At 40.6% G+C, this 12,100-nt stretch overlaps 1 protein-coding gene across 1 annotated transcript in view; it reads right to left on the bottom strand.

The window, feature by feature from the left end:
- Nucleotides 1-12,100, bottom strand: part of LOC129646202 (collagen alpha-1(I) chain-like) — a 61,964-nt gene that overhangs the window by 29,963 nt on the left and 19,901 nt on the right. The gene's annotated exons all lie outside the window — the stretch shown is intronic.

Genomic DNA, 12,100 nt, shown 5'->3' with positions numbered 1-12,100 from the left:
AACACACAATCAAAAGTTAAGAGAATTCAGTACCACCAAATCAGCTTTACAACAAATGTTAAAGGGACTTACATAGTCAAGAAATACAAGAGAAGAAAAGAGATCTACAAAATCAATCCCAAACAATTAAAAAAATGGCAATAGGAACACATATATCAATAATTACTTTAAATGTAAATAGATTAAATGCTCCAACCAAAAGACACAGACTGGCTGAATGGCTACAAAAACAAGACCTATATATATGCTGTCTACAAGAAACCCACTTCAGACCTCAAGACACATACAAACTGAAAGTGAGAGGATGGAAAAATATACTCCATGCAAATGGGAAGCAAAAGAAAGCTGGAGTAGCAATCTTCATGTCAGACAAAATAGACCTTAAAATAAAGATTACAAGAGATAAGAAGGACATTTCATAATGATCAAGGGATCAACCCAAGAGGAAGACATAACAATTGTAAACATATGCACCCAACATAGGAGCACCTCAATACATAAGACAAACACTAACAGACATAAAAGGAGAAATGAACAGTCACACAATAATAGTAGGAGACTTTAACACCCCACTCATACCAATGGACAGATCATCAAAACAGAAAATAAGGAAACACAAGTCTTAAATGATACATGAGATGAGATCGATTTCATTGATATCTTCAGAACATTCCATCCAAATCCAGAAGAATACACCTTATTCTCAAGTGCACATGGAACATTCTCCAGGACAGACCACATCTTGGGTCACAAATCAAACCTCAGTAAATTTAAGAAAACTGAAATCATATCAAGCATCTTCTGGGATCATAATGCTATGAAACTAGATACCAATTATAAGAAAAAAAGTGTAAGAAACACAAATACATGGAGACTGAACAACACATTTCTAAATAACCAACAGGTTACTGAAGATATCAAAAGGGAAATCAAAAAATTTCTAGAAACAAATGACAATGAAAAAAATGACAACTCAAAACCTATGGGATGCAGCAAAAGCAGTTCTAAGAGGGAAGTTTATAGAAATACAATCCTACCTCAAGAAACAAGAGAAACATTGAATAGACAGCCTAACTTTACACCTAAAACAACTGGAAAAAGAAGAACAGAAAAACCCCAAAATCAGTAGAAGGAAGGAAATCAAAAAGATCTGAGCAGAAATAAATGAAAAAGAAATGAAAGAAACAACAGTAAAGATTAATAAAACTAAAAGCTGGTTATTGGAGAAGATAAACAAAATTGACAAACCTTTAGCCAGACTCATCAAGAAAAAGAGAGAGAAGAATCAAATCAACAAAATTAGAAATGAAAAAGGGGAGGTTACAACAGACAATGCAAAAATACAAAGGATTATAAGAGACTATTATGAACAACTATATGGCAATAAAACGGATAACCTGGAAGAAATGGACAGATCCTTAGAAAAGTTCACTCTTCCAAGACTGAACCAGGAAGAAATACCCAATTACAAGCACTGAAATTGAAGCTGTGATCAAAAATGTCCAAAAAAAGAAAAACCCAAGACCAGATGGCTTCACAGAACAATTATTTCAAACATTTAGAGAAGAGCTAATGCCTATCCTTCTAAAATGCTTTCAAAAAATTTCAGAGGAAGGAACACTTCAAAACTCATTCTATGAGGCCACCATCACCCTGTCACCAAAACCAGACAAAGACAACACAAAAAAAGAAAACTACAGGCCAATATCACTGATGAACATAGATGCAAAAATCCTCAACAAAATTTTAGCAAACAGAATTCAGCAACACATCAAAAAACTCATACACCATGATCTAGTTGGGTTTATTCCACGGACGCAAGGATTCTTCAATATACAGAAATCAATCAATGTGATACACCATATTAACAAATCAAAAGATAAAAACTATATGATAATCAATAGATGCAAAAAAGCCTTTGACAAAATTCAGCATCCATTTATGATTAAAACTTCAAAAAATGGGCATAGAAGGAACCTACCACAACATAGTAAAGGCCATATATGATAAGCCTACAGCAAACATTTGGAGAAGGAAATGGCAACCCACTCCAGTATTCTTGTCTGGAGAATTCATGTACAGAGGAACCTAGCAGGCTATATAGTCCATGGGGTCACAAAGAGTCGAACATGACTGAGCGGCTATCACACACACACACAGCAAACATTATTCTCAATGGTAAAAAATCGAAAGCATTCCCTCTAAGATCAGAAATAAGATGAGGGTGTCCATTTTTGCCACTATTATTCAACATAGTTCTGGAAGTCCTAGCTGCAGCAATCAGAGAAGAAAAAGAAATAAAAGGAATCTAGATTGGAAAAGAAGTAAAGCTCTCACTGTTCACAGATGACATGATACTGTGCATTGAAAACCCTAAAGATAGTATCAGAAAATTACTAGAGCTAATCAGTGAATTTTGCAAAGTTGCAGGATACAAAATCAATACACAGAAATCACTTGCATTTCTATATACTAACAATGAAAAATTATAAAGGGAAATTAAGGAATCAATCCCATTCAACATTGCAACAAAAAAGAATTAAATATCTAGGAATAATCTACAGATTCAATGTGATCCCTATCAAATTACCCATGGCCTTTTTCACAGAACTAGAACAAAAAATTTCACAATTCATATTGAAATACAAAAGACCCCAAATAGCCAAAGCAGTCTTGAAAAAGAAGAATGGAGCTGGAGGCATCAACCTTCCTGACTTCAGATTATACTACAAAGCTACAGTCATCAAGGCAGTATGGTACTGGCACAAAAACAGACATATAGACCAATGGAACAAGATAGAAAGCCCATAAATAAACCCATGCACCTATGGGTACCTTATTTTTGACAAAAGAGGCAAGAATATATGATGGGGCAAAGACAGCCTCTTCAATAAATGGTGCTGGGAAAACTGGACAGCTACATGTAAAAGAATGAAATCAGAACACTTCCTAACACCATACACAAAGATAAACTCAAAATGGATTAAAGACCTAAATGGAAGACCAGAAACTATAAAACCCTTAGAGGAAAACATAGGCAGAACACTCAATGACATAAATCAAAGCAAGATCCTATATAACCCACCTCCTAGAGTAACGGAAATAAAAATAAAACTAAATTTCAAGTGGGACCTGATTAAACTTAAATGCTTTTGCACAGCAAAGAAAACTATAAGCAAGGTGAAAAGACAACCCTCAGAATGGGAGAAAATGATAGCAAATGAAACAACTGACAAAGCATTAATTTCCAAAATATACAAGCAGCTCAACAACTCAATACCAGAAAAACAAACCCAATCAAACAGTGGGAAAAAGACCTAAACAGACATTTCTCCAAAGAAGACATACAGATGGCTAACAAACACATGAAAAGATGCTCAACATTGTTCATTATCAGAGAAATGCAAAGCAAAACCACAATGAGATATCACCTCACACTGGTCAGAATGGCCATCATCAAAAAGTCTACAAACAATAAATGCCGGGGAGGCTGTGGAGTAAAGGGAACGCTCTTGCACTGTTAGTGGGAATGTAAATGGATACAGCCACTATGGAAGACAGTATGGAGATTCCTTAAAAAACTAGGAATAAAACCACCATATGCCCAGGAATCCCACTCCTAGGCATATACCCTGAGGAAACCAAAATTGAAAAAGACACATGCATCCCATTGTTCATTGCAGCACTATAATAGCTAGAACATGGAAGCAACCTAGATGACCATTGACAGATGAATGGATAAAGAAGGTGTGGTACATATACACAATGGAATATTACTCAGCCGCAAAAAGGAATGCATTTGAGTCAGAGGTGGATGAACCTAGAACCTATTATAGAGAGTGAAGTGAGTCAGAAAGAGAAAGATAAACACTGTATTCTAATGCATATATACGGAATCTCGAAAAATGGAACTGAAGAATTTATTTACAGGGCAATAACGGAGAAACAGACATAGAAAATAGACTCATGGACACAGGGAGAGGGTAAGATGTATAGAAAGAGTAACATGGAAACTTACATTACCATGTGTAAAATAGATAGTCAACGGGAATTTGCTGTACAGCTCAGGAAACTCACACAGGGGCTCTGTACCAACCTAGAGGGGTGCGATGGGGAGGCAGATGGGAGGGAGGTTCAAAAGGGAGGGTATATATGTATACCTATGGCTGATTCATGTTGAGGTTTGACAGAAAACAGCAAAATTCTGTAAAGCAATTATCCTTCAATAAAAAATAAATAAATTTTAAAAAAGAAATGGCCTTTCTTGACCAGAAAATGAATATTATCCTTATTCAAAGTTACTTTTAAATTTAATATTCCATTTTATAATTTATGGTACCATTTGAAATGATGAGGTAAAATACAAAAAATGGACATTTTATGATATGTCTTTGTCTAATTCCTTGCCACGTAAATCTTTACCATTCACAGACACTCAAAAATCTAAGTGTTTCAGATGGTCAACTGCATCAATTAGGGTCCCAATGGGACAGAAATGCACCTTTTAGTTTGGGGAAATATTTGAAGAAGATTCACTTTTAAGGGACTACTTATACGTATATAATCTGGGCATAGTGGAACCATAAGGATATGCAGGAAGCAGGAGTTAAAGCAGAAGGGATGTTACCCCCACCAGGGAGAGAGCAGCTTCCCCAGCCTGGAGAGGAAGACCATGGGGTAGACCGCCTGGAGAGAAGCACTGGCCAGCACAGGACACGGCCAGACTGTGGGGCCCTTGAGAGAGGGATCCAGGGGATGTGCACTCTCATGTCACTCTACTCCCTCTCTCCTGTCTCCTGTTGGGATTTTCCACTAACAAAGCCCAACTGTAAGACAGAAAGCCAAGGGATACCATAGATTCAGTCCACTCAGGTCAGCCTCCCAGTGTAGAGAAACAAGTGAATAAGGGTGAAAGTGGATCTGGAGGGACAAAGAGAAGACCCCCACATGGGCAGAGACGGGAACACACATGCTCCCACTCTAAGATTAAATTATGATATATTTATAGGGCTTCCCTGATAGCTCAGTTGGTAAAGAATCCGCCTGCAATGCAGGAGACCTGGGTGCGATCTCTGGGTTGGGACGATCCCCTGGAAAAGGAAAGGCTACCCACTCCAGTCTTCTGGCCTGGAGAATTCCATGGACTATAGAGTCCATGGGGTTGCAAAGAGTCAGACACAACTGAACGACTTTCACTTTCACTTTTCATGATAGATGTATAAAACATACAGAAGTGAGGCATCCACATGAGGCAGGAGCAGATGCAAGGGCCCCAGGACAGCCTGCCTTGTCCCCCAGAGTCCCCAAAAGCACACAGCACATAGGTACTGGCTGTGCAAGGCAAGATCTGTTTAATAAGAGCTGCTGCTCATTTCTCACCACTCCATGGTAAATCCATATTCAAGAAGATTTTAACAAGGGCCTCTGAACACTATGAAAAGGAATCTGGGTTGTCTCTGTGCAAAACTGAGTCATAGAGGTTTTTTGATCACAGCAATGCCATGATTACATCTGTGTTTAGAAAGGCTCCTTTGGTCATTTTGTGATGTTGAGATTAGAAGACGCGCTGAAAGAAATGTAGGGGACCATTTAGAAAGCCATTACAGTAATTCAGGAGGGAGATAAGTCCAGGACTGTCATTTTGTGATTTGCACTTTTTAAAATCTCTGGTGCCTAGTACTTGGCGATATATAAAGAATGATACAAAATTTGTTCCTTCAATCTTGAAATTTCTATTATTCTCTCAATGATTTCTCCTGCTTCTTTACCTCCCAGGACCATTCATTTATCAAGTCTTGTTGAGTCTAACTTCTAACATCTCTAGGACTGTCCTCTTTTCTCCACCAATGCTTTGAGATAAAGGTCACACTTATCACACAGACTAGCATTTCTCAAAATTATGTAAGCCGTTCTTAGGGACTTCATGAAAAAGAAAAGCTTTCTGGTCAAATGCTTTGTGGAAGTTGTGGAATAAACAAATGTAAATGGTTTGTTTATACCCATGTGTGGATTCTTAGACAGGAGGGAATACATGCATTAGTTCTTCCTTTTCATAAAAAATCTAGTAACTTCTCTCCAGGGACAGTGGGATACCTCAGAATATAGACTGCAAAATGCTGACATGGACAAACAAAGGTTTTCCTTGCATTTCTGTAAAATTTCATTCAGCCTGCTGACTTTTCTGTATTTATTGCCCCCAGGACAGAGATCACACAGCATAAAGCAGAGGAAAAGGTAATCAATTCTCACAGTTTGTTTCAAATGTTAGGGGAACTCATGGGCAACAGATTTGGAAAAATATGATGAATAAGAGCAAAACTTCTTACATTCAGACTAGATAAAAGGAAGGGAGAGGGAAACAGCCAAAAGGTAAGCAGAGTGTTTCAACTTAAGTGGGTACCTGAAAAGGGGGCCACGTCCCAGCCCACTTAACAGCCCCAAACTGAGCCATGGTGGAGGGGAAAGTCACAACAGACACAGAAGGTCTGGAGGACCTAAGAACCAAGGGAGTCTATGCCTTACTGGGAAGATGGAGGGTTGGGAATAAAGCATGACTTTAAACGAAATGGCTGAAATGTAATTTCACATCTATGCTGCAGTTTCTCAACCTTGGTACTGTGAACATTTTGTCCCCACTAATTCTTTGTTGTGGGGACTGTCCTGTGTATGGTGGGATGTTTACTAGCATCCCTGGCCTCTACCCACTAGATTCCAGGAATGTAATCCCCACCCTCAGTTTGGGCAACCAACAACGTTTCCAGGCCCTGCCAAATGTCCCTGGGGGCAAAACTGCAGTTGAGACCACTGCTCTCAGTAGATGCAGTCCTAGACAGCCTCAACGAGTCTCTTACAAGTGTGGTACAGATTGTGAATAGCTGAATGAATCCTTCCGGAAGATCCAGAGCAACCTACATGAATGATGTCCGAGAACCAGATGGGATGAAGGAAAAAAATGCAACAGCAAGAGTTGCCAGAGAGGACTGATCATACTCAAGGACAAAATGGCACCCTCCCCATGGATGCTTCCACATCATAACTTCACTGGCTAAGAACAAAGATACTGGCACACCCTAGGAGGCAGGCTGTCTGGGTTCCACTCCTGCTGCCACTGCTGCTAAGTTGCTTTAGTCATGCCTGACTCTGTGCGACCCCATAGATGGTGGCCCACCAGGCCCCCCATCCTTGGGATTCTCCAGGCAAGAACACTGGAGTGGGTTGCCATTTCCTTCTCCAATGCATGAAAGGGAAAAGTGAAAGTGAAGTCGCTCAGTCGTGTCCGACTCTTTGCGACCCCATGGTCTGCAGCCTACCAGGCTCCTCTGTCCATGGAATTTTCCAGGCAAGAGTACTGGAGTGGGGTGCCATTGCCTTCTCCGGGTTCCACTCCTAGCTCTAATCATTAAGAGCTATTTGACTCTGGCAAAGTGCTCAATTTTATAGACCTAATACATAAGATAGAGATAATAATGGTACAGGTTATACAGGATTACTACAGTAATTAAATGCGTGAAATGATTAAAAGTCCTGCTCTCTCCATAATTAAGCATTGAGTAAGAAGTGGTTTTTATTATGTATAAAAACACTCCCCTGAAATTTGGTCTAATTCAGAGTAGGAGAGTAACCATGAATTAAAACTAAATTTTGACCATCAAATCAAATAAGGTTCACAATAAAAGCTGAAATTCATAGGTAAATGAAGCTATTTTTACATTTCCAATTTGTTTTTTTTAATTTATTTTTATTTATTTGTTTGGCTGTGCCAGGTCTCAGTTGCAGCATGTGGGATGTAATTCCCTGACAAAGGATCAAACCCTGGCCCCCTGCTTCAGGAACACAGAGTCTTAACCACTGGACCTACCGATTTGCATTCACAAATTTCTTCTCACTACCTTGGTTTCTTTGCATCCAGTCTGACATTCTCCATCTCTACCGCTCGATGCATATTCATACCACCATTATGGTCATCATTTTAAATCCCAAATCTGATCAGATACTGGGTTCCCAATTATCCATAGTCATGGTCACACAGAGACACCTCAAGAGTTCAAGGCTATGTAGGGGAGGGCATGGCTTGAGAGTTCATGGTTTCTCTGCAAGATTTGTATTATTTTAAAAATTATGTATGCTCCTAAGAAAACATTTGAAAACACTGGCCTATGGAGACTCCACCAGATGGCAGTCAAGACCACCCATGAAGGCCCTCGCCCATCCCTCCAGCTGCTCAACAACCTTGCTATCCAGATGAAGAAAGTCACCTGTGCAGAGTACATGTGCCATCAACTTCATAGTTTTACACAGGCAATTTTGACTGCCTGGAATAATTTTCTGCGTCTCCTACAGACAGGAAGTCACTGAAGGAACCTTTTTCTGGGAAACATGCTTAGATTTGCATTTTTGAAAGAAGTCTCATGGGTTTCCCTGGTGGCTCAGACGGTAAAGCATCTGCCCGCAATGCAGGAGACTCGGGTTCAATTCCTGGGTCAGGAAGACCACCTGGAGAAGGAAATGGCAATCCACTCCAGCACTCTTGCCTGGAAAACCCCATGGACGGAGGAGCCTGATAGGCTACAGTCCATGGGGTCGCAAAGAGACACACACGACTGGGCGACTTCACTTTCACTTTCACTCAAGAACTCTGGTGCTGGGGGACCTGCTTCACATACTTCAGGATTCCTTATAAGGCTGGTAAGGAAAATACCTTGGGCTTCCCTGGTGGCTCAGGCAGTAAAGAATTTGCCTGCAATGCAAAAGACCTGGGTTCGATCCCCGGGTTGGGAAGATCCCTTGGAGGAGAGCATGGCAATCCACTTCAGTATTCTTGCCTGGAGAATCCCCATGGACAGAGAAGCCTGGCAGGCTACAGTCTAAGGGGTCTCAAAGAGTTGGACATGAGTGAGCAACTAAATACAGCACACAGCAAGGAAAATACTTAGCTTCCCTATGATCAAATTCCACTACAAAGTCCTGGAGTGCTCCAAAAAAAAAATCAGAGCATTGAATCCACTAACCTTAGAAATCAACCTCTCTTTTTCTGTTCTTTTACATTGTCCTGCTTATCCTTTCCCAAGGTCCCTACACTCTTCCTTAGAGGATCTAGTCCCTTCTAAGAGCTTTTAGAACACTGGAGCCAGTCTCTCCTCTTGTTTGGGCAACTTCTGCTATCGTCTCTACTGTACAACTGTGCCCTGAGGCAAAGACAGCACAGAGGTCTGGAAAGGGAAGGGAAATGTATGTCTAGAGTAAAACAAGTGATCCACCAATGGATCAAGTGAACCACCATTCCATCTAGATGTGTGTCTCAGTGAATCGCAACTTCTTTCCTCATACTTTTCTTGAATCAGTTTAGTTTTGTGGTCAGAAAAATATACTGTTAAAAACAAGTCCAACTGGGACACACATCTATGCTGAAGACCCTTCTACAAGTTAAATCATGATCTAGAAAGCAATACCTTACCCAGTAGCTGTCTTTTCCCTTTTCCAAACCTTCAAGATGGTTCCTTCAGTAGTGAAAAATAGCACTCTTTCCTCAGGAGGGTCACCATTCACTGCCTTCATTTGTGCATCGATGTTCTACACTTTCAGTTTAATGCCACAACCCATCAGATCACTGCCTCTTCTGTCCCATTTGGCAGCCAGTCTCAGGACTGCTGCTGGTTTTCCATCTGTCAAACTCAATCTACCTTCAACCTAGAGGCAGGGCATGGAGGGTGGACTGAGCAAAGAACAACGAAGGCAGATTGGTTTGCCCCTGGATTTGCTCTGCTTTGAATGGAGAAGCGCATGCTAAGTCGCCTCAGTCATGTCCGACTGCTCGCGACCCCATGGACGGTAACCTGCCAGGCTCCTCTGTCCATGGGATTCTCCAGGCAAGTATTCTAGAGTGGGTTGCCATTTCCTCCTCCAGGGGATCTTTCCAACCCAGGGATCAAATTGGCGTCCCATTATGTCTCCTGTATTGGCAGGAAGGTTCGTTAGCACTAGCACCACCTAGGAAGCCCAGAATGGAGAAGGGGGGGGTCCTAATAACATAGAATATTCCTTAGTGGGGACTTGCTTCCTGACTTTGAGGGAATCTGGCTAGAAACAGGCTTACAGCCTAGAAGACAACATAAACAGTGATACTATTTATGTATCTTCCCAGCTGTAAGGACTCCTCTTAACCCGGCAGCAAGAGGAGCATGAGGGAGCAGCCACGTTGAACCATTCTGATCAGTGAGCCCATACTCCTTGCTACCGTGCATTGGTCCAGAGAGGACGTGGTCCAAGCTATCCTATCAGATAGAGTGGAATATGCTTACATAGCCTCCTTGAAAATGGACACCAACTGAAGCTGCCTCTTTCACTTGCTAGCTGTATGACCTAGCGTGGGGCATGTAACCTCTCTTGACCTATTTCTTCATCTGCGTAAAGAATAATTTGAACTAGATGATGTTTTGATTTCCTTTCTGCTCTTGCATTATGGTTGTCATAAAGAAGGTAGATTCTAGAGTCACTGAGGCCTGGATTCAAGACCATGTTCTATCAGTCACGAGCCTTATGACCTAGAAAAGTTCCTGGAATTCTAAGCATGAGTTTCATCATCTGTAAAATGGGGATGATGCTAGTGCCTTTCTTGGTGTTAAGCAAAATAGTGCATGTAAAGTGCTTAAATGCTATCACACAAAGTAAAGCAGACTCCGGCCTCTGGTTGCTATAGCTATTGTTATTCCTACATAGAATATAAAGTGAATTTCTTTAAAAAAAAAAAAAAAAAAAGGAGGGAAAGAAGAAAAAGGAAGCAAACCAAGGTGAAAACATCATAATTATTCAGTTAAAGGAATGGTTTGAATAAGAAGATCAAACTATATGGCTTAATATCAGTGCAAAGAGGACAAGGAAACAGCAACCCACTCTAGTATTCATGCCTGGAGAATCCCATGGAAAGAGGATCCTGGTAGGCTATAGTCCATGGGGGTCACAAAGAGTCAGACACGACTAAAGTGACTTAGCAGCAGCAGTGCAAAGAAGTGAGGGGAGAAAGGACAAAGAATCAATATGACTTCACAGGCATGTAAACATGTACAGCCCTGGAGGAGGGCATGGCAACCCACTCCAGTAATTTTGCCTGGAGAATCCCATGGACAGAAGAGCCTGGCAGGCTAGGGTCCATAGGGTTGCAAAGAGTCAGACACGACTGAAGCGACTTAGCATGCAAACATGTACAGGATGTTCAATTATGGTCTTAAAGAATGTAACACTATTTATGCCAAGCCTTTTCACTCTCAGAATTTAAATAAAAATGTGATAACAAAGAATACTCCAAATACAAACAGCACTGGGTAAAATTATAACTCTCACGAATGAGAGAGTCTGTAAACTATTCAACTTGAAGAACCATATTGAAGACATATATTCCACAGTCTTTCTTTATAACCTTCTTTTAGTGACATGTACAATATCTATACACCTGAGATATTCCTTTTTTATGTCAAAAGTATACTAACTACTCCAACACCACACATGATTAATTATCTCCACTCTGATTATCTCAATCTAGAAACCACCCTAACACCCTTAAAGGTGGTAATATTTTGAAACTCTCAAGGAATAAACTAGGATGTCTATTATAGAATATTTTTGTCTACATGAACGGTATGCTCTGGCAGCCACTGACTGACATAGAGTCTATTTCTTTGGGGAGTCACATTATCTGACTGGGTACCATGCAATCTAAAGAACGATGAGAGAGAATATAAGACAGGTAAGAGAGAAAAACAAAAATAATAAAGGAACCAGGGCTGCATACTGTGGCATAATATAATGCCAGCCTCAAGAGATAGGAAATCTCAGCAGGGGAGGGGCTGCAGTCAGCGAAGGCTGTCAACCCAGCATACTCCAGCCAAAACAACAATGTCATTCTACCTGTAAAGCTGGGAGCAAGTGCCACAAAAAATGACAGGGACAGGAATGAAAGATAAAGCCATCACACAAAGGGCATGTCACATCTGCCTCTCACATAAAAGAACTATATGGATCACACACACCATATCTTTCACATCAGATTTGTAAAGATTTACAGCCCTGTTCCATTTCCTAGGCTTCCATGAATGATGTAACATGT

Source organism: Bubalus kerabau, chromosome 3 (assembly GCF_029407905.1).
Source record: "Bubalus kerabau isolate K-KA32 ecotype Philippines breed swamp buffalo chromosome 3, PCC_UOA_SB_1v2, whole genome shotgun sequence".
NCBI lineage: Eukaryota > Metazoa > Chordata > Mammalia > Artiodactyla > Bovidae > Bubalus > Bubalus kerabau.
Note: the sequence above shows the minus strand (reverse complement) of the source record. Positions and strands in the feature narration are given on the sequence as shown.